This window comes from Camellia sinensis, chromosome 2 (assembly GCF_055761805.1).
Source record: "Camellia sinensis isolate YWXY chromosome 2, ASM5576180v1, whole genome shotgun sequence".
Lineage (NCBI taxonomy): Eukaryota > Viridiplantae > Streptophyta > Magnoliopsida > Ericales > Theaceae > Camellia > Camellia sinensis.
Genome location: NC_138962.1, coordinates 70,700,750 through 70,723,820, shown reverse-complemented (window position 1 = coordinate 70,723,820; position 23,071 = coordinate 70,700,750). Strand labels below are relative to the sequence as shown.

The window sequence follows — 23,071 nt, the reverse complement described above, 5'->3', positions numbered from 1 at the left end:
TGCAGCACCAACAGAAGTAAAATAATGTTTAAACTATTGTTGTAGAATTAAAGAGTAAATTAAACTTCCTTATATATATAGGTGTTAAAATTGATGTATTATTGATTGATATTTGTTGTCTATTACAAATGGTGAGGGGCTCCTTATATAGGAGATGTAGTGGAGTAGGTGGTAGTAGGTGGTAGTGGTAGGTGTGTAGTAGGTAGTAGTAGGTGGTGGTAGGTGTAGTAGGTGGAGTAGGTGATGGTAGGTTTTAACAGCCCCCGCAAACTCAAGGGGGATAGGAACTAATCAACTTGAGTTTGGAGAGAGTAACAAAACAAGAAAATAATCTGAAAAATAAAAAATGGATAGGAGACACTGTATGGTCGTGTCAGACCGTTGTAGAAGACTGTATGGTTATGGCAGACCGATGTAGAAGACAGTTTATGGGGTCATGTCGGACCGTTGTAGCAGACAATGTTGTGACAGTTGTTGTGACAGTTTACGGAGTCTTGCTGGACCCTTGTAGAAACTAACCGGAATCAATGTCGGGACAGTTTACAGAGTCTTGTCGGACCCATAAAGGAGCTAACCGGAATCAATGTCGGGACAGTTTACAGAGTCTTGTCGGACCCCTAAAAAGTCGCACCCTCAAAAGGTGTGCCCAATCTTTCAAAAGGCGTGCCATCAAAAGGCGTGCCCAATCCATAAAAAGGCGTGCCATCAAAAGACGTGCCATCAAAAGGCGCGCCCAAGTTGTCGGCGAGCACCGAGCGGCGCATGATGCGCGTGTCTGCCTCTTCGTCAGGGTCTTTATAAACTGAGGCGGAGGCTGTGCTTGAGACAGAAGCGAAGACAAAAAAAACTTTGTGAAAAAACTTCTGAAAAAACTCTTCATTTTCTAAGAGAGATATTCATTTTCTGAGAGATTGTCTCTAAGAGCTGCAAATCTTGAAACACTCTGTAATACTCGGTTGCCCAGAAAATGGCCTCTTTGTCCCGTAGTCTGCTCACTCTCTTTCCAGACCTCAACGAGTCAACAAGAGAGATAACTGGTGCGGTGGCCCGTGAACCTCAACCAAACACCTCTGATTTTGCTCCGTTGAACTTTCCGATGCGGTCTGTGGAGCAAAAAATGGCGGTGCAAACTGATATTGAGGCCAATCAGTATACTTTGAAGTCATGTGTGGAGACCATGACGGCGGTCACAAACTTGTCGCACCGGCTGCAAAGTAGAACAAATGAGGTGCAGCAGCTAAACGCCCAACTGGCTCTCCTCCAACGCATATATAAGGATGCGCGAGCAGAGATAAGTGTGCTAAAAGCAGAAAACAAGGAGCTGAAGCGGAAGGCCACCGTGATGTTCCGATTTGGAGGTCCACCATATGCTGCAGTGGAGGAGCAGGGAGGAGTGAACGTGCTCGGTGGATTAGGAAACACGGAGGCAGCACCGTCAAGGGCCGCCCAAGACAGAGGCAAGAAGAAAAGACCGACTGCAGAGTAGAGAAGAAAATCCTGCCTGTGGATGTGGTGGATTTGTTGTTGTTTTTTTTTTTTTTTTGGTGTAAAATTGTGATCGGGGTGGATCCCCTGATATGAATAAAATGACAAGGTGGTGGAATGTTGTTGGTGTTATTATGTGTTGTTGTTTTGTGTAATAATAAAAATAAAATAAAATAAAACAATGGAGAAAGAAAATAGATAAAAATATTTGTGGATGGGGGATAAGAAAAACAGCGGTGTATTTTTATTTTTATTTTTTTTATTTTATTATTATTATTATTATTATTATTTTTTTTTTTTGGTGGAATAGAAAAAAATAATAATAAGATAACGGAAAAACGGGTGATGCTCTCACTAATAATGGTAGGGATAGGGGAAATAGATTATAATAAAAATATATATATATATATATATATTAAAATAAAAAAAAAGGGGTGAAATCGTGGGTGGAATAAATTAAGGGAAAGGAGGGAGATGATTAAAGTGGGTTTGAAAAAGTGTGAAACTGTGATGATGGTTGTGAGTGGAGCATATTTTAGAATAAAAAAAGTTATATAATATATTTCTCTCTCCAATGTCCCCAAAAGCTGTCCGAGCATGCTTTTATTTCTATTAACCAAGCTTGGGTCCTCATCTTTTGGCAGTACCCTTGGAACATGCTCTGTCGGAGGAACTTCAAAATCCATCTTAGATGGCCTTTGATTGCCATCCCTCCTTGACAAATTGGATGGCTTTCTCTCACTCTGGTTTGCTGTGACACCACCACTGCTACTACCTTCCACGGCTGAATCCTTCTTCTTTGCATTATTTGTAGCCTCGGCAGCATCTTTCTCAGCTTAGATCTCAGCAACGATGGCGTCGATTTCCTCTTCTTCAAGTTGCCGCAAGCCATGCTCCTTCGTCATCACAGCAACTTCAATCCCCCACTCTCAACAACTTCGAGCAAGGCGCGAATTGCAAGTTTGACAATTTCTTGCCCAGAAGTTTCTTTATAATTTTTCTCCAAAAAATCTCGCATTGAATTAGAGTTTCTCCCAGTTGCATTAGCTTTCCATGCAGAAAAAGTACCTGATGGATCTATCTGATATAGCGATGGCACACCAGTGTGAGGGTCAAAGCCCACAATCAAAGTTGAAAGAACAAACGGTCTGCCACCACTTTGTGTGTACTTCTGTTGAAGACCATCAGAGGATGGACCTTTGCTGGCACGCAGTGGCACTGCTTCTTGAATGATCACAGCCTCAAGAGCAAAGAGAGGCTGCTTTGAAAGTTGCAGCACAAACATATGGTGACGGAGGTTCTTGAGAGAATCGTAACTCCAACTGTTGCGAGACGACGACTGAGATTCGAAGAACGACGAGAACGCATCCATTTTTCTTGAGAGAGATCGATCGATTGATTCGATTACAAGTTTGTATCTATGTAGGTATGTATATTTATGTATTGATAGAGATGACAGCGGAATAGGTTGAGGTCCGGCGGGCGGCTAAGGTGAGGTTGCCGCCCGCTGGGGAAGCGAAAATAGGAGATTCTAAACCGGCTCTGATACCATGTTAAAATTGATGTATTATTGATTGATATTTGTTGTCTATTACAAATGGTGAGGGGCTCCTTATATAGGAGATGTAGTAGGTGGAGTAGGTGATGGTAGGTTAAAATTGATGTATTATTGATTGATATTTGTTGTCTATTACAAATGGTGAGAGGCTCCTTATATAGGAGATGTAGTGGAGTAGGTGGTAGTAGGTGGTAGTAGGTGGTAGTGGTAGGTGTGTAGTAGGTGGTAGTAGGTGGTGGTAGGTGTAGTAGGTGGAGTAGGTGATGGTAGGTTTTAACAATAGGTCATACAAATTTAGTTTTTGAATTAATTTCAGGACACAGATGCAGCCAAGCAGAATAAACCACTGATTCTTCAACTGTAATTTGTGGAGAATGTATGTCGGTTTGCTCACAGTAACCCGAAATCCTAGAAACGTCTCCTAAACCTTAGGAAACCCTCCAATTCTAATATCTCCTTCAATAGTGCCACTAGTTTTTCTTCCAGCAAGAACATCCATAAGAGTTGTTTCCCTAGCTCCACTGACACCCATCAATCCTGTAAGAACACCAGGCCTAAATGCACCTGTAATAGCACAAAGTTTTTTTCTGAGTGAACCCCCTCTTTCTCTCACTGCCTGAAATCAAAGAAAAATGACAGAATTAACAATGTAATTTGATCCGATTAGTTCTAAATATTTAACCGGTACATAAGATTTATAAGAGATTTGTTTATATGATTACCGCAGCGGTGTCAACATAGTATTGCACATTTTGAAACATCAGAGTGAGGGGTTCAAAAGGTAAAACCACTCGACGTGTAAAATGAGATTACCCACCCTTATTAAGTGAAACAAGAATAAACTTATAAGACGATAAATAAAGGAAAAGAATCATCTGAAGCAATGGTTCCAATAATTATAAGAGAATAAGAAAAATCTAAAAACACACAACCTTTAAGAGATTTTGTAGTGGTGTTTGTTGGAATATGGAATATTGTATATTTAATTTAGGAATTTAATTTTAGGATTTGATTGTGTAATTATTTAATTCCTTTTTCCCATGTATCTTATATTGATTATATATAGACATAATCTCACCCAAATTAGGATAAGCCAATATTTTACAACTGTCTTCTTGGTATCAAAGCCAAACCCTAGCCACCGACCCAAACCCTAGCCACCCACCACCCTTGTCTTCTGTTGCTGGCAGCCCTAAACCACTTACCTAGCCACCCGACAGCCCTTCTTCTTCCCTCCACCCAGCCGAAAGTTTGTCTCTTCCTTCTCAGCCCCTCGGCAGTCCCTTATCCTACCTTGGGTCTAGTGCGGCTTCCCCTCCTAGATGTTGTTCTTCTCTCCTTACCCTTCTAGGGTTCATGTGCTAATGTGGTAAGCACTCTCTAGTTTGATTTTCTATTGTGTTGGGCTATCGGTGTGTTCGGTAGCATCTCTTTTGTGTGACACCGCTACTTCGGCTTCATAGTGTTTCAGCATGTCTGACTTTGTTACACAAACTCAGAGCATTATGCCTCGTTCAGATGTTTCCTTGGCCTCCCATGTTCCAGTTCATCGGATTACTAGTGCGTTGCTCACAGGTCGCAACTTTGCGGCTTGGGAGTGTATGAAAACATAAGAATCAGCCGAAACCAACCCTTTTTTTTAGGTAAATAGCTGAAACCAACCTTTAGAAGAAGACATTACCAATTAGAACCCAAAACACCTTAGTTTGTAAAGTCCAAGCAGGTGCCCCTATGAGCTTTTCCTACATTGTCAGCTATGCAGATTTGCACTTCTATTTATTTTGTAAGATCATGTACTAATCATTAAAAAATAATATATATATATATATACGTTTAAGAGACCTTGAGAGATTTGCTTAGTTTTCCAGAAAGTGCTTTCAGTAAAGTAGTCTTTCCACATCCTGGAGGACCAAGAAACAAAGTTGTCCTGCAGCAAAGATAAGCCTACTTGAGTCAACTATTGAAACATGCGAATTTTCCAAGAAAAAAAATGGTGAAATGGAATTTCTTTTCCATGATTTCTTATCCATAAATGAGTATCACAGAAACAAGATTCAAGTGGTGTAAGTGACACAGACAAGGATGGAACCACTGATTAATGCAACCGTTCGAATAATGATAAGGAAAGCTGTCTGTGAAGGTGTGACCATATGCAATGAATCTCAATAGTCAACCACTGAACTTGTGTAGAATAATTTGCCTCAAGCTAATGATACTAATAAAAAATAGGGAGAAAACAATAAGATAAGATAATGCAAATTGGGAATTCCAAAGGATCGGAATAACCCTTTAGTAAAAAAACTTAAGACTGAGCTTCGAACACACCTTCCAGGCTTAATGATACCACTGACATCATCAATGATAGTAATCTTGGCCTCTTGTGACTTCAAACCAGGAAGCTTGGCACAATCCTATTAAGTGAATTGCACCAATTAATCAATTTGGATAATTGTAGTTCTAATTTATTAAAGCCTGCTTTTGGACATGATAAACCCAAAACATGGATTCTCCAATCATTTGTTTTGCAACAAAATAGCAAGTCAGATAGGACATGAATCAATTTTTTTTTTGTTTTCCGTGTGTGTGTGGAGTTATACACACATAAATGTTTGACTTATACGCTACAAACACAAGAACCACTGAATATTTGGGTGAAGGACTAGATCTTCTAATCTTTAATGGAAACATAAATGTGAATGCAGATTCAGATGCAGATGTGATGTGTTGGAAAAGATTGGATGAAATTATAAATTGTTCAGATTAAATCCTACTCATTTGTATCAACCTGCCAACAGATTTGAAGTTAAAAATGACCCAAAATTACAAAATTTTATTAAAAGTAATCTTAACCATAAGAAAAAAATTAATTAACATGAATACAATTGAAATTTAGATGGCAGGTACAGTATGGTTTTATTGGTCTAAATCAACTCATCAATTAAAATCTTAACCTGGACATTACTTGCAGGTATAGAAAACCTACCCAAATGCAAATACCTACACAGGACTAATGATAAGCTATAATTTTACTTCAAGAAAATGAAATACTTACAAAAAGAATGCTCTTGAGAGAATTCCATAGTGTCGGAAGGGGTTTGCCATGAACCACCTCACACTCTGCTTCCACTCACAGATTGTTATATCTCACTTCCACTGTCGACAATTTTACACCAACTTTACAACAACCAATTCAAAGTTTAACCCAATAACCCATCTTTACATCCGTGAAAGGTAACGATCTAACAGTATATCTACACAGGCAATTAGAGATGAAAAGGAGAACCACCATCACAGATCAGGATTGAATAAATTGGTAAGAACAAACAATGGTGATATGGCACTGTAACAAGTTAAAATTTCAGACTACAAACTTCATTGCTTGACACACAGACCTTGTAGCATTAATGCCATTGAATGGTATATAGATGTGAAATACATACAATGTATTGAATGCCTACAAATAAATCACACTTACTTGTCTATTCTTTTTCTCAGTTTATGCAATAAGCGAAGGTTGTCATTCTCAATGTGTTTGATGAGCTTATCAATAAACATATTTCTTTCTAGAGCACCCAGCTTAGTAACATCGACTACCCTTTTTCCTTGAGCATCAACGTTGCTTCCATCATTTTCATCAAACAAAGATGATCTCAAGTTCTCAACTGTTCAAATGTAGGCAGTCTCTCAATTGCAGCCCACTATAAGGCACATTCATCATCAACATCATCCTTCACCGAACTCAAACCTGAAATGCTTCTGAAACTAGAGCTATGGCGCTGAAACGATGACCCCAAATCAAACTTCTTCCTATCTCAGCTAGCTCAACTCTCAGTGACTCTATCTCATCATTACCAACCAATTGAGCCATACTGGATCACCCAGGAGAGACAAAAGTGGGATGGTAAGACAAGATACAAATGTACATGCATATAACTATATATAAACATGGAGTCTTCTCCTGGCTTTAGAGTAAAGATTGATGAGGTAAGACCATGCATAATGCATGTTTCTATGTATTAAAAAGATTGATGAGGTAAGGCCATGCATCATGCTTGTTTCTATGTATTACACGGATTGATGAGGTAAGACAATGAGAGAGAGAGAGAGAGAGAGTTTCAGTAGCTTATAGGTTGCAGGCTCATGCCCAGACCCCAAGAAAAAAATTTGATAAAATTATTCCACCAGCACAAGTTACAATGCTAGAGGGAGTTGACTTTCTAGTTAACCAAATGCTAAAATCCATCAATGTTCAAAATTTAAGCATAAAAATTCAAACTTCAATGTCTAGATTTAGTGCATAAATAATTAAACAATATGTTGTGTTAACTGCACCATGATTTGCGCTTTCTTAAATATGTTGTTCTCTTTATTAATAAATTATTGTTTATTTTTTGGGTTCATGCATGTTGCAGGCAGGGAGGGTAATTAAGTATGCAAACTTCTATAATTCTTGGAGCATCCCTATCAAGATTATATTCATCAATTTTTACAACAACACAGTATATTCTATATTTCGTCCTCTAAATATAAGCATTAACACTAGCCAGACAAAAATATCCTTAAAGTAAAAAGTCATGAAAGCAGCCATCCAATCTATGTACTTCCAAAAAAGATTTAATTGGTCAACCAGGATTATAATATAAGCAAGAGCGAGTTTTTAAATATGAACTAGTCATACATATATACACATATTACCTGCATGTACACAGCCATGAGATATGGAAAAGTGATGACCTTACCAAAATCACTTGATTGGCAAGATAAAGTATAATAGAGTAGACCACACCAGTCATTGAAAATAATAATAATAATAATAATAATAATAATAATAAAAGCATTGTTCTCAAGCATAGTGAGATCCATATTTAGCATTAAGAGTTGAACTGTAAACCAATTTAAATATTGATGAGGGGATTTATTTAATAGGCAGTTAACACTCTCTATGTTACATCATTCAAGGGTACCGCATTGAGGTGGCAATGCTGTCATTTTTTTTTCCTTGACAAGTTTATCGTTAGACTTACTAAGGTTCTCTTGCCCTCGGTGGAAAACACCCTTTGTAAGCAAGAGTGCGGATCATCTGTCTCACTCTTTTGTCTTATATTTTGTTCCATGCCCCCTCTCTTGTTGGCACATCGCCAAAAGGCTAAGAGAATATAAAGAGCATTACAATGTGGCAAGTAATCCAATACAATTCATTCAAACTAGACAAGTGATATCAAAAAGAGCTGATGTGTTCCAAGATTGTGTTTTAGGCTAGAATTATTAATCAATTTTAGTCATAACAACATAATAATAAATTCACTAAGTCGATGGAATGTACCTAAAAACAATTGCAGACTTTAATGCATGATTGGAACGGCCATACTGCTGAGACTAGTGAGAGATGCTGTGTGGTGTTCTGTCAGGCAGTTTATATGCTTCCTGTTCTGAAAGTCCATCTGGGTTAAACTGCATGGGTGGTCTTACCCTTTCCACATTTTCTAACATTTGGTATGACGAAAAATAAAAATCGAATGGAAACATTTTCGGTAGTGGAAAACAATTTCTATCTAAATACAGAAAAATCTTTCCAAACAAAAATCTTGTCAATGCCACCGCACTACTACCACTACCACAACCTCCACCACCACCTTTCGCAACCAAACATGTTATAAAAAAATTTCACTGAAACAAACAGAGACTTAGTATGAAGAAATAATCTAGTTTGGATTGCAGCATGTGGCAGGCATGCAGGCCACTACTGAACACACAAGGTTCCCCCATGTCATAGACTGATCTACTGATCTTTTTTAACCTGAGAAAGAATTTAGGAATTGAGATGACATGTTTGGAAAGGAGAGTGGGAATAACTTGCACTGTGTTTAGAATCACATCCATTTGGAAAATTTTATAATGAAATAAAAGGAAAGGATTTGAAATGAAATAAATAAATTGAAGGAAATAATTTCTGTTATTTTGTTTGGTTTAAATGAAGTACTGGAAAGAAAACAAAAAATGTAAATTATAATGCCATTGCTACATTGATAAGTAAAGGCATTAAAGAGTGAAAAACTTAAAATAAAAAAACTCATTTCACCATTTGGGTTCATAACAAAAATCATTTTGGCAAATGATCAAACACTACATAGGCGTATCTCAATATCACTTTAGATCATAATTAAAACGATTACTTAATTAACACTATATTGAAATAATTTGATTACAAAAATTGCCTTTTTTATTGGTGTGTACTACTCTATCTTTAAAAATTCCAATTTTGATTAATAAAATCCTCCACCCAAATCAATTCGTATTTTACATCACCTTCATTCCATCTTTTCAAAATGCTAGAACCTAGGGTTCTACCATGACAGATGCTAAAAGCATTTGACCCTGATGACCCTAAAAAGAAAAGAAAATAAAATAAAATAAAAGAAAAAAAAGAAAGAAAGAAGAGAAAATGTAGGATGTTTAGCTGATGAACTCAAAAAAATGAGAACCCTAACAGCCCCAGTTCACCTTTAGTTACCTTGCAAGTGTTGCGGTATGTAGGTACATGATACTAGCACACTCATTCAATATCAATTTAAATAAGTAAAAATAAAATAAAATATTTATTATATATTATGTTTGATTTAAATAATAAGTGTCTTGTTTATTATATTATTCATAATTCGTGTCTCGTGCTCATTATTTGTTTAATGATTTTTTTTTTTTTTTTTATTGACAAAATAGACACTCAACATTAAATGAATGATAGTTTCAAGACACCAATTAAGGTGTTTCCTTTATTAATAATAGTATAGATATAGATATGCATCAGAATCTTTGCTTAGATGTTAAAATGTCTCAGTACGTTTGGAATTGCCTTTTTAATAGACTCTTTTTAATTTTAAAATAAAAATTAAAAATGTATTTGGCTTTGGGTTTTTAAAAATAGTTTTTTAGTTTTTTATTTTATGTATGTTGTTATTTTCAGTGAACTTTTTATATTTTAGTCAATTTTTTTTTTAAATATACCTAATTTTAATGTACTTAAAAATTAAAATATTTATGAATAAATCTAATAAAAAACAAAAATATACTGAATTTTTTTATTTTTTTGTATTTAGTAAATTTCTAAAAGATTCTTTTGACAAATTTTGTATTTTCAAATGTATCTAGGTTAAATGGATCTAAAAAGTAAAAAATAAAATTGATTAAAATATTTTTAAAAACTACTAAAAACCAAAAAATACAAATTAAATTGAAAACTCAAAAATTATTTTTGAAAATTGTTAAACCAAACAAAGTTGCTCTACTTAGAGAATGTTTGGGTTAATAAGCCAATCCAAAAAATAAATTCATTCTCTTTACATTTTTTTTACGTCTTTTTGTAAAAAGTAAAATTAAAAATTAAAAAATCAATTCTCAAACGAATTTTTAATTAAATAAAAGTTAGTTGAATTTTTTTATGTTTAATAAATTATTTTTATTTTTTTTTACTTTTTATATTCTTCTACACTAGACCAAAATAAAAAGGGCACTTTGTTCAAAAATCCAATTTTTAATTTTATTTGTTCAAAGGTCCACATTCTAAAACACTTTGTCTATAAGGACAATTTTCCATAAAATGACCAAGCTATCCTTATATATATATATATATATACACACACTAGTGTATGCCCGTGTCTAAAGGCGCGGTGTAAATAATATTAAAATATAGTTGTAACTTATATGTATCATGTTGAAAGTTATGGAATCTGTGTCATTTTTTTTTATAAAGATACTAAAAAAATAGAAAGAAATATTATTCTTCTTAAAAACTTGTAACAATTTTGCTGATACTACACGCTATATAGAACTCAAATAAAATAATAACTCTCCCTAATCTTAATGCAAATTAAGAAATAAACATATAAGTTTTACAGCATTCCAAAAAACATAAGTTTTATAAAGTTTACCAATATTACAAATCTATATAACAAGGAAAGGTGGTTTTTGAATCTTGATAGACTTTTGTCTATTTGTCAAAATATGCACCATCAGATTGATTCAATGCAATGGTTAAAAATGTCTTCCTCTCATTTGTCCTACTTGGACATTTCAATACTTCAGATTAGTTTTTCAATTAGCTTTTCGATTCTCATCCTTAGGATTGAATCAATTCACATAGATATCTTCTGTCTCTATCTAATTTAGATTTCAAAATTTGAAACTCCATTCTCTCTCACACATCTTCCTTTTTCCACCAAGCTCTCTCTCTTTAGAAGTTTAATCTCTGATGGTGATTTTCAGAATATAGCCCCAATGGCGATCTCCAGAATATAGCCCCACTGGGAGGGGATTTCTACCATCTGCCTCAATCTCTACACATGTGATGACCTTACCATGTATAATAATTAGCATTTAATTAATTAAGGAGATTTGAATTATAATTGTTCATTAATCTGATTCAATTTGACATTTATTGGAATTATTCAGTCTGATTCGCATACGATTCGATTAAGGATTTATGTTGGAATTAGAAATTGAAAACCTAAATGACTCAAAAAGGTGAAATTGATAAGCTGAATTAGTTTAATTTCGAGTATTGGACTATATAGAAGTTTAATTGAATATTTGATTCAGTTTAGTAAAATTGAGATTTGACTAATTGGGTTCGAATTGGAATTAATTAAGCTAATTTGATTATGAGGATTGAGAATTGTGGTTATTCTGAATTAAATTTATTTGAGAGGTGTTTAATTGAATATGTAACTTATTGGTGGAGATTTTGAGTTTGATCTGAAATTGAAGGACTTAATGATGTGAGAAGCCAAAATTGATGATAGAAATAAATTTAATTTAATATTTAGAACCTTTTGAGAGTTTGATTAAAAATCTAATTCAAATTGATAAATTTAATATAATGAATTGAGCTCTAATGGAAGTCAAATTAGACAAATTAAATTATGTGAGATTTGTGATTAGGTATGATTAATTTAATTATGTGTTAATCAAGATTTATTCAGATTAAGTGTTGCTCAATTAAATTAAACAAAAACATAAATTAAATTATGGAAGAATCTAGAAGTGGGGTGTATGTGGGTGTGTGTGCCGAGAAATCTGGGTGTGCAGAGAAATTATGTGTGTATACTAAGAAGTCTGTGTGTACGCGTGCGTGTGCATGCATGTGAGTGTTGTGCTGGAGGCGCCCATAAGTGTGCACGTGTGCAATGTGAAGAGAGGAGAGAGTAGGCAACTCTATTTTATTACTTGTTGGAAGCATTCTTGTGCTAGAAAGAGATTTAGAACAAAAAGGAGTGTAGCTTCATATTTGTTTTGGGCAAACCCGAGAGAGAGAGAGAGTTCAAATCTTAGAACTCATGTGCTGGAAATGGTGAAGAAAAGCTAAGGAAAAGCTTGAAAAAGTGAAGGATTGAAGAGGAGTTCAAGATTTTGTCAAGGATTCATCAATTGAAGATTTTAGGTAAGAAATTAAAACTCAAATCTTGTAGATAAATCATATGGAAGTTGAAATTAAGAGGTAATTAGATTCAATTTCAAGTAATTAAAAGAGATTAGTTAGAAAATGAAGAAAATGAGTTAGGTTAATGAATATGGAAATTGATCTCATAATATCATCAAATTGGGTTTGATTTTGAACGCTGTGAGGCATTTGAGTTTTATATTCACATGCATCATGGATTTTGAAGACCTTGAGCTATTTAATTGTATACTTTGAATAGAAAAGGAAAAGTCTAATGTAAATTAAGTTTTGGGCTAAAAATTGAGTTAAGATCAAATTCTAAGAGATCATTTTTGTAATTCATCATTTGAGTTTGGTTTTGTTACTTTTTTTCATGAAATTGAATTCCATATTTACATGCATCCTAGATTTTTAAAAGATGTGAAGGATTAATTCCATGTTTTGGTATAAGAAGAGCAAGTTTTGGAAAATTATGAATTCATGAGCACTTTGAGTTTAATCTTGAGTTAAAGGAATTTTGATGTAAATGGTTTGATTTTGATCCTAATTTCACACATGCAAATATTTATCTGAGAGTTTTATAACTTCAATTTCATGATTTAAAGAAAATAGAAAGAGTTAGAAATCAATTTCATGTAATTTGAAAGGAATTAGTAAAAGGATGAAGAAATTGAATTAGATTCAAGTTTATGAAAGTTAATGTAGAAATTAATTATTTTGGGGTTGATTTTGAAAGTTATAGTTAAAATAAGCTTCAAAAATTACATCCAATTGCATTGTACATTTGATTTTGAAGAAGAATTTTAGAATCCATGAGTTCATGGGTTTTGATTCAAATAAATTAATTAGTAATTATGTTTCATGGTTCTGAGTTTGGATTTTAAAGTATTGATGTATGAGAGTTTTTGTATTAAATTTTATTTTAGAAAATTCATGAGTTCATGTTTAATTTCATGCTTATTTTTCAAAGGAAAAAGAAGTCAAAAATATTTGCATGCATGGAGTTTGATTTAAGTTTTGACAACTTGATGAGAGTCTGAGCAAATGATTTATAAATAAATAAGTTTTTATGTTTTGCAAAGTGCTTTCAAGGTTTTGATGAAGATATGTATGGGTTTAAAGATTGAAAAATGCATTTGGAAGCCATTTTTGAGAAATTCGGAATTCTAGAATTTTACAGACCACTCGAGCGAACTAATTATTGCTCGAGCTCACATTAAGGGCTTCCAGTACTTTTGCAGTCTTTTACAGACTGCTCGAGCGACTAAAGGTTCGCTTGAGCGAACAGTTGTTTTCAACATATTTTGGAAAATTACTTTTAGTTTATATTTTCATTCTCATCTATTCCCAAGCATTCTGGACATAATGTCTGGCTCAATGAAGATTAATAAGCTAACAATCAACATAAATTAGTTGGTATGTGATATAAAAGTGTAATGATATTTTATATGATGATATGTGTTACAAAAGAATAATTTTAATTTAAAATATTTATTTTAATAATCTTAACCTTTTCATTATATAAAAGTGCTACTTGAGCACTTACATATAATAAATTTAGTTAAATTATTTGTTTATTTTGATATTTTAGTTCTATTGTGCTATAAAAGTGTAATTAGCATATAATGATTTTATATGATATATATTAAATTATAAGATAATAAAATAAACATGATATTAAAAATAATAGTTAAATTAGAAATAGACTTATTAATATAAAACTAAAACTGATTCTAATTATTTAATTCTATTTTTATTTTTATATTTATTTAAAAAATAAAAATATGTAGAAATAGAATTACACAAAATTTATTTAAAAGATTAAATATAATGAATAGAGAAAATTGGTGATAAATCCAACTTAGAGTTGTTTAAGGTATTAGGTTCAGTGAATATTTTTTATTGGTGAGAAATCCACAATTTGTAAAATAATTTGGTGAAAAGTTGTTTTGTTAGTTTTGAAGGACATTTTGTTTTCAATTTTACCCCTTAATTTATCTGTTGACTTTCGTTGACTATCTGTTTAAATTATTTTCTATCTGTTGAAATTTTTTATCTATTCAAATTTTTTTATCTATTGAAAATTTTTCTGTCTGTTCAAATTTATATCTATTTGCTCAAAAGTTTTCTCTATCTATTTAAATTTATATTTATCTATTAAAGATTTTTGACTAGTTGTTCAATTTTTTTCTTTATCCATTCAAATATCTATCCAAATTTTATTATCTATTCAATTTTTTTATTTATTTGTTCAATTTTTTCCCTTTATCTATTCAAATATATGTCCAAATTTTATTATCTATTCAATTTTTTCATTTATCTATTTAAATCCATCTACTCTAATTTTATTATATATTCAACAACAATAACAAATCTATCTGTTGAAAATCTAACAACAACAACAACAAAACAATATCTATCTGTTGAAAATCTAACAACAACAAATCTATCTATTAAAAATCTTTCTCTTTTCATACTATCTATCTATTCAAATTCAACAAGGCCGGTCGATATTTCCTCTCCGAAAAACCTCAATCTGTTGGTTCAAATTCACATCTACTACCTGTTCAAGTTTTTGAATAGATCTGATTTCAAATCTAAAAAAATAATTAAAAAAAAAACAGATCTAACACAAATCGGGGTTGGGGATGACGAGGATCTTCAGTATGGACATGGTTGGGGTTGCTGAACACAAAAAAAAAAAAAAAAAACTAGATCTGTTCAACAAAAAAAAAACTCCATAATCTATTTTTTGATTTTCTCTCTCTCTTTATGGTGACCAAGATAGAGACTAAAGCTTTTGGCTCCCAAGAGATAACTTCAACCCACTAATCTCCTCTCCAATCATCTCCATCATTGCTGTGACAAAAATTTCCCTAAAAAATCCGAAAGCATAATAAGATCAAAACCAAACTTAAACAAATTGAAAAAATCAAGATTGATTCAATGCAACGTACTTGTCTATGGTGTTGTGAACAATTGAGCTGAGATTGTGACCCCTTAGAGAGTTGCAAGAAACACTAGAACTACGCCAGTTGTAAATCTGGACTTTGCGAAAGCGATGGTGGTAGAGGCGATGTGGTAAAGGCGGTTGTAGATTTGAACGTCTACTTCATTGAGATCGAATCATTTCTCAAATGGAAACAATATAGATTTAGTGGATATCATGGAGGCTATGGTGACGTGGACGGTGATTGCTATTCCTGCCACTACCAACGACGATTCCACCGAAAATCGTTACGAAGAGGAACAACAGAAGAAGAGTAATGGATAGCGAGCATATGGATGTTGATGTTGACGATGGCAATGGCAATAAATGTTCCAATGGATATTTAGAAGAGAGAGAGAAAGGCGGCACAGGAGTGGTGGTTAGTCGAGGGTGACGTCAGTGAGAGAGGAAACGGTAATGGGCAAACAACTATCGTGGTAGTGATATCGGAGAGAAGGGCTAAGAGGCAACCACACCTGTGGTTCACGTTGGAAGTGGGCTAAAAGGCAAAAAAGGGTCAGCCAACAGATGGAGTATCCTCTTCATCCTCAAGATCTCTGTACCTGATTGATCAAGAACAAAGAAAATGAGCAACAACAGGAGTGAGAAGCTCAGGATCTTGATCGCACTGTTCATTAGAGAGAGCACTCAGTATTGGATTGGCTTGTCTCCTCTCTTTTCTCCCTAGACATTGAAGCTATGGAACCCTCTAAGAAGTTCACCCTACCGAAGTTCATGCCATATGATGGGAAATCGAATCCACTCACACACATTAGCCACTACTGACAGATGATGTCTCTGTGGAGCCGAAATAAGGCACTGATGTGCAAGGTCTTTCCATTGAACCTGGGAGAGTCCGGACTCCTATGGTTCGATTGTCTCCTTGTTGGATCGATCTATGACTGGAAACAACTCTTTGAAGAATTCTTAGCTAGATTTGTTTTCAACACCAAAATCCCAAAGGAACCAAACACCTTGTTTGGCCTCCGGAAGAAAAGAAGAAAACACTGCGTAACTATGCAATAAGGTACTAGGAAGAATATAACGAATTAGAGAAGAATGTTTACAGCGAATAGATGGCAATAATGTCTTTCAAGCACGGTTGGCATCCAGAAAGCAAGTTGAGGCATCACTTACCAAGCACCCAGCCACACCCTGAAGAATTTACAAGCCAGAATTGAGCAGTATGCTCGTCTTGAAGATGATCAGATTCCCATCGAAGTGGCATTAACTGAGCAGTTGAACTAGGGAGACCGACGAAGAGCAGATCGAAAAGAACCTTGGGAAGTTGCGGTAAATGAGGTAGACAAATGTAAGTCCCACGAAGCAATTATCACAGTGTTCAAGGAACCCATTTACCGTATCATGAAGAAAATCAAGAGAGAACCATACTTTGTTTGGCCACCCAAGATGTTAGGAGACCCAGCTCGATGCAACCAAAAGCTAAGGTGTACTTATCCCCAAGATAGGGGGCACATGACTCAGAATTATAGAGCTTTGAAACAACATTTGGAGGATTGGTAGTTATTGGGCACCTCCAAGAGTATGTCAATCCAGACAAGATCGTGACCAAACAAGAGAACCCACCACCATAACAAGATGCCGAGCACCTCATCGATTGGTCATTAACGTGATCCATGGCACAACTAGTATTGAGCAGTAGGAAGTACTTTAAGAAGAAATTGCAAAAGTTGCATAGCTTCAGCAAGTAATGTCAGTCAGTCCTACACTGAAAAAGGTTAGAATAGTACCTGAATTTCCCTCATGTATTGTTTCATTTATTGAGAAAGATTTAAAAGGAATTCAACATCCACACACTGATGCATTAATTATTACTGTTGGGATTGGAAAACGATTTGATGTGAAATGAGTCCTACTGGATCAGGGTAGTGCTACATATATCCTGTATTATGATTTATTCAGGAAGCTCGATCTTATTGAGCAGAATCTTGCCCCACTGACGACACCGCTGGTCGGTTTCAATTTTCAACCCGAATAGCCACTCGACAGGATAATATTACCTGTAGTAGTTGGGACAAGGACTCTTCATATTGAATTTTTGGTTGTGAACACTTCATCCCCTTACAACGCTATCCTTGGATTCATTAGATGAAAACACTCCTCTCAACCTATCACCAGCTCATCTATTTGCCAACAAATCATGGACTAAAGCAGATGTCGGGGGACCAAATTATAACGAAGCACTGTTTCATGGCTACCATAAAGACCAAACAGCTCTGTAATCGGGTTTAGACAGTTGATGAAGCAGATCAGCCTATAATAGAGGATGTCAGAGGAATCCCAGCTGAAAATATAGTGGAAGATCTGGAGAAAGTTTTAGTAGATGAAGGTGACCCTGATGAATACTTTCTTATCAGTACCTCGCTTGGTGTTAATGAGAAACTTTAGTTATTGGATTTGCTGAGGGAAAATATAGAAGCATTCGCATGGTTAGCCTACGACACTCTTGGCCTAGATCCTGAATTTTCCTGCTATAAACTTAATGTCAATCCTTCATCTTGGCCCGTTGTACAGAAGAGTAGAATATCCGCAGTTGAGCATACCGAAGCAGTGATTGTAGATGTGGATAAGCTCCTAGTAGAGGGGACAATTCGGGAGGTCCAGTACCCGCAGTGGTGGTCTAATACAATTGTAGTGAATAAAAAGAATGACAAATGGAGAGTTTGTGTCAATTTCACTTGTCTCAACAAAGTTTGTCCGAAAGATAGATTTCCCTTGCCACGTATATATCAGCTCGTTGATTCAACGATTGGGCATGAGCGGATGAGTTTCTTAGACGCCTATAGCGACTATCATCAGATACCTCTGTTCAGCCCAAACTAAGAGACAATAGCATTTATCACTCCTAGAGGCACCTACTGTTACAAGGTAATGCCATTCGGCCTTAAAAATGCCAGAGTGATTTACCAACGGATGGTGACTCGAATGTTCAAAGAGCAGCTTATGGAAGCATATATAGATGACATGGTGATCAAAAGTAGGCTTGCAACAAACCATCTCGCCGATCTAAAGAAAGTTTTCAGCATCTTGAAAATCCACCAACTTTGTCTTAATGCCTCGAAATGCACTTTTGAGGTAGGAACATGGAAGTTCTTGGGTTACATGGTCACTAAATCGAAGAAGGCCAAAGAACTTCAGAAATTGGCTGGAATAGCAGCAACACTAAACTAATTCATTATCTGGTCCTCAGACCAAATGAAGTCTTTCTTCCAACTTCTGAGGAAAAAAGTTACGTTCAAATGTGGGCCAGATGTAGACACCCCATTTTTGACCGCCTTTTAGACATGGGCGCCATTGATTGATTATTTGGTGATAAAAGTTGTGCTATGCAAAGGTTTGATTTCTTCGGCAAGGAGAGCTCCAAATCCCAAACTTACACCTCATTTTGCACCAAAACTATTTTGACCAAAATGATTTTAGACCTTAAAACCCTCTCTTTCAAAATATTTTTGAAAAAGTTTCTACGATGTTCCGAGGCTCGCATTTCGTTAAATGTTGTGCTTTTCGGTAAACTGAGCAAGGACAAAGTGGAAATAAATTAAAGAGAGGTGAACTTTTTGAAAAAATCTTTAAAACATCTTGTTTAGAGGTTTGGAGTTGAAGAAAATTGGAGAAGAGGGAAGAAAACTAGCTGAGGAGAAGTTAGGCATGAATCCGGTTAGGACCGAAATTGAGCAGTCTTCAGTAAAATAAGAATATATTTTTTCACACTTGGAATTTTGATGTGAGGCTGCCACCATTGTAAAGCTTACTTTCGAGGCTTCAATTTAGACTCAAGAATGATCTGCAAAGGGGTCTGGAGGAAGGAGATATGCCCATTTGATGTTGGACCTAGAGAGCAGATTTTTTTGGCTGGCCACTGGTGGAGTTTGCTGGCCATGAATGGGTTTTTTTGTCCATGAATGGATTTTGTCGGCCATGTGTCGTCCAAGGGTGACTTTTGTCAGCCACCAGTGGTGGCCGGTCGGCCACTGGTGTCAAAAGTCAGTTTTTGTGCAGATATTTTCCTCTAGCTGTTTTCATACTGCTCCAGCTGCCCCTTCTTTGATATTTTCGACCTGAGCTCTCTTTTTTCTATATATAGAGGACCTTATCTATTGTTTTCAAGATTGGAAAAATTTTGGGAGCCTCTCTCTCTACAATCCTCTCTCTCTACAATTCTCTCTCTCAATAGATTTTTCTCTCTTGAACTTTTGTGCATACAAGTAGAGAAATACTTCTAGTTTGCCTATCAACCCTTAGCCAAAGTTGCTTATCTTTGGGCTGAGGTTACTTGGGACCCTCTTTGAGCTCTGGAAGGTGGTCTTGGCTTGATTTAGTGCCTTATTTGTGCCGAGAATTGTCCTTTGCTTAAAGAGGTATAACACTTGTTCTTTAAGCTTGTTTTGTACACTTGTTTTGCCATCTTTTCAAACTATTTTTGGGCTGATTTTGAACTGTAAAAAACTCTGTTTTTGTGGCCTAAAAGTGCTGGTTTGAGGCCATTTTTAGTTAAGGGGTGGTTCACTCTTCTTGCTTCTTTGCTTGTAAAGCTTTTGTACCATTTATCATCACTTTCAAACCAACTTTTTTTGGGCTTTTAACCACTGAATTTCAGAGGTTTTTCAGTGGCAAAAACCTTATTTTGAAGTCCAAATTTGGAGGGGTTAGCCTCCCCTCCTTACATCTTGTTTGCATACCTAGTTAGCTTCACATGTTAGCACGTTTTTTTGGCTTAACTTAGCTCAAGTCCAGCATTTCTTAGCCTCTAAAATAGCATATTTTAGCTATGTTTTGGGCTGGTTAGTTTGTTTGAGTCTTGTTTTGCATAGTTGTAGTGTAACCCCATGTTTTAGCTTATTGTTTTAGCTACTATTATCTTCATTCCACCATGTTTTCCAACTGATTTTGGGCTATAAAAACTCTGTGTTTTTGGGTTGAAGCTTGGGTCCTAAGGCCATTAAAGATTGAGGGGTTGATAGCCCTTATTTGTATCTTGTTATGGAGGCCTTTGCCTTTGTGTTTCCCACCCTTGCATAATCATTTTCAGAGCTTTTAAACACTGATTTTCAGAGCTATATCAGTGGTTAAAATCATGTTTTGAAGTTCAAAATTGGAGGGCTTAGCCTCCCTTCCTTGTGTTTTGTTTACTAGCGTAACATGCTCTATGTGTTAGCTTATTTTTTTTTTTAGCAATTTGTAGCTTAATTCCAACCTGATTTAAGTTCTTTTTTGGACTGTTGTAACTCTATTTTTTGGCTGGTTAGGTCATTTGAGCCTTGTATGGCATGGTTGTAGTGTTAATTCCTTCAATAGCTTAGTGTTTTAAGGCTTTAACTAGCATTGGTGTGAGTTGGTTGCATGTTTTGGTGCTTTTTTCACCTCATTTTCAGCACTTACAATCTCTGCAACCCCCTCAATTTTTCACTTTTGATTTTCTTTGAAAGTAGTTTCAAACCACTTGTTTGCCTAAGTATGAAATGGAGGTGCTACACCTAATGGTTTAATCCCTTAGGGGGTTCATTACCCACAGTGTAATGCCTCTTTCATGCCCAAAGCAACTTGTGGTTTGAGCCTTCTTTCCATTAGAAGACACTCACCAATGGACAATTGGGTAAAGAATGAATTGGTAACTTAAAATATGTCAACAAAATTGAAAAGTAAAAGAGGCAAGATAAGTATTCTTTGTGTTCCATTGCATGTGTTCAAATCAAATGTTAATTTGAACACAAGGAAAAGGGAACATTTTATACTCAAAAGTGATGAAATTATGAAATGTGCCATTTTCCTTAGTCTCCATTGCCCCTGATAATGCATGATAAGGTGATGGACATTTTGGTCTTGTTGCGCATTTATTGAACTTGCATAATTGGTTTCACAAGCCATCATGCAATGAAATTGCTTGATTGATGGTTTGTGAACCAAAGCTTGTCCCTCATTTGATTTCCCCATGAAAAGAAAAGGCAAAGTATGCAAACAACTCTTGAGAAATATATTATTTTTCTCTCTGTTGTAGCAAGGAAATTCAAATCAGTAGTGGTTGACTGCCATCACCAGTGGCCGACCGGCCACCATTTGTAGCCGACCAGCCCCCTATCGGCCACCAATGAAATTTGCACAGTGTGTTGGTAAATTAGAGCAGAGGTGTTCTGGAAGTGGGCAGCTTTGTTGGTGTCCATATGTGCAAACAGAGACATTTAGCAGCAAGGCAGTGACTTTTTCGGGTTAAAGAATAGAGCACGCATGCATCCTTCGCTTCCTGAGATTAGCTAATTAGCTTAATTAGCATTAGATCAAGTACATGTTATAATTAATTAGTTGTAGCTAATTAAAGTGTTGTAATTAATTAGTTAGTTTAACTAGTTAATTAGTTTCGGTTTGTAATAATTAGTTAACTTAATCAGCGTAGCTAGTTAGCTTATTCATTTGAACCCTCCTTTGCGAGGGCGTAATGTTGTAATAAGTGTGCGTGCGTGTGTGTATGTCTTCCAACCCACGGCTTTCTCCTTTTTATTTAATCACTTTTGATGGTTAGATTACGAACATGTTTCAAATTAGCATATCGCATGCTTGCATCCATTCATTTGTATTGCATGCATCGAGGCTCAGTGCATCATTCAAACTACATTGTCATTTCAATATCTTACTTGAATATGTGTTTAATCGCATGTTGTTCAAATTGCTTCGTGTGCCATATTAGTATTCGAGCCTATTAATTGCATATTGCATGTGTTGCATTAGGCATCTTGTATAGTTAGGAATCATGCATATTTTTCTAACTCATGTTTTCTTAGCTTGGAGTACTAGGTGAGTTTTACGCTTTAGTATACTTGCATGAGTGTGAGTGACGCCATGATTAGCATGCTTGCCATGAGGCTATGTGCTTATTTGCTAAACTGCATGAATGACTGTGGATGAAGGCTAGTTGTTTGAATTGGAACAATTCAACGAAGGCATGTTTTAAGCCCACTTTGTTGAGTGAAAGATCATGTTTTAAGCCCACTATGTTTGGTGGCAAAACTGTAATCTTTAAGCCCACTTAAGGTGGCAAATTCAAACCATTTTCACAAACAAATATGAGTTGAATTGTTTTAAATTGAGCAAACTAGTCTATACTTGCTTGTGAGCATCACATAGTAAAGCTAACTTAATAATCAACAAGAACACATAATGTTTATAAAAAATCATATCATGATTAGTAGAGGCTGATCTTTGATCGGGCGAGCGGGGGTGTTCAATTCATGACCTTTCTCCTCGTACCCAAGTTCCCTTGCCGAGGCAACTTTGGTGATGACGGACACGTGGCCTTTGGCACGAGTTAGGGTTCCCTAAATTTTCTAAAAATAAAACATTTAGGTGGCGACTCTGTATCCGGCAAAACAGTTCAATTTTGGCATTTTTTGATTCAAAATCAATTTTTCAAAATGATTTGCCGGATTTGGACTCCTTGGTGTTTATCAGTTTCACATTGCACTTGTAAGATTAGATTCAAAACCACGGGACTTCGAACTGTGGGCCTTTCTTTCAAACCTTCCGAAAGGTGGTACGAAAAAGGCGAGCCACAGTTTCTGGCGACTTTGCTAGGGATTTAGAGAACTTGACTCGA

At 35.4% G+C, this 23,071-nt stretch overlaps 1 long non-coding RNA gene and 2 pseudogenes across 2 annotated transcripts in view; 1 reads left to right on the top strand and 2 right to left on the bottom strand.

Moving 5' to 3' along the window:
• LOC114301627 (pleiotropic drug resistance protein 3-like) overlaps positions 1–23,071 on the bottom strand; it is a 196,912-nt pseudogene that overhangs the window by 3,406 nt on the left and 170,435 nt on the right. The gene's annotated exons all lie outside the window — the stretch shown is intronic.
• LOC114301625 (uncharacterized) lies at positions 1,518–3,239 on the bottom strand (annotated as a pseudogene).
• On the top strand, positions 12,277–21,983 carry LOC145820108 (uncharacterized). The gene is made up of 2 exons (XR_014361076.1): positions 12,277–12,476; positions 21,482–21,983. It is a non-coding gene; the product is annotated as an uncharacterized LOC145820108 (long non-coding RNA).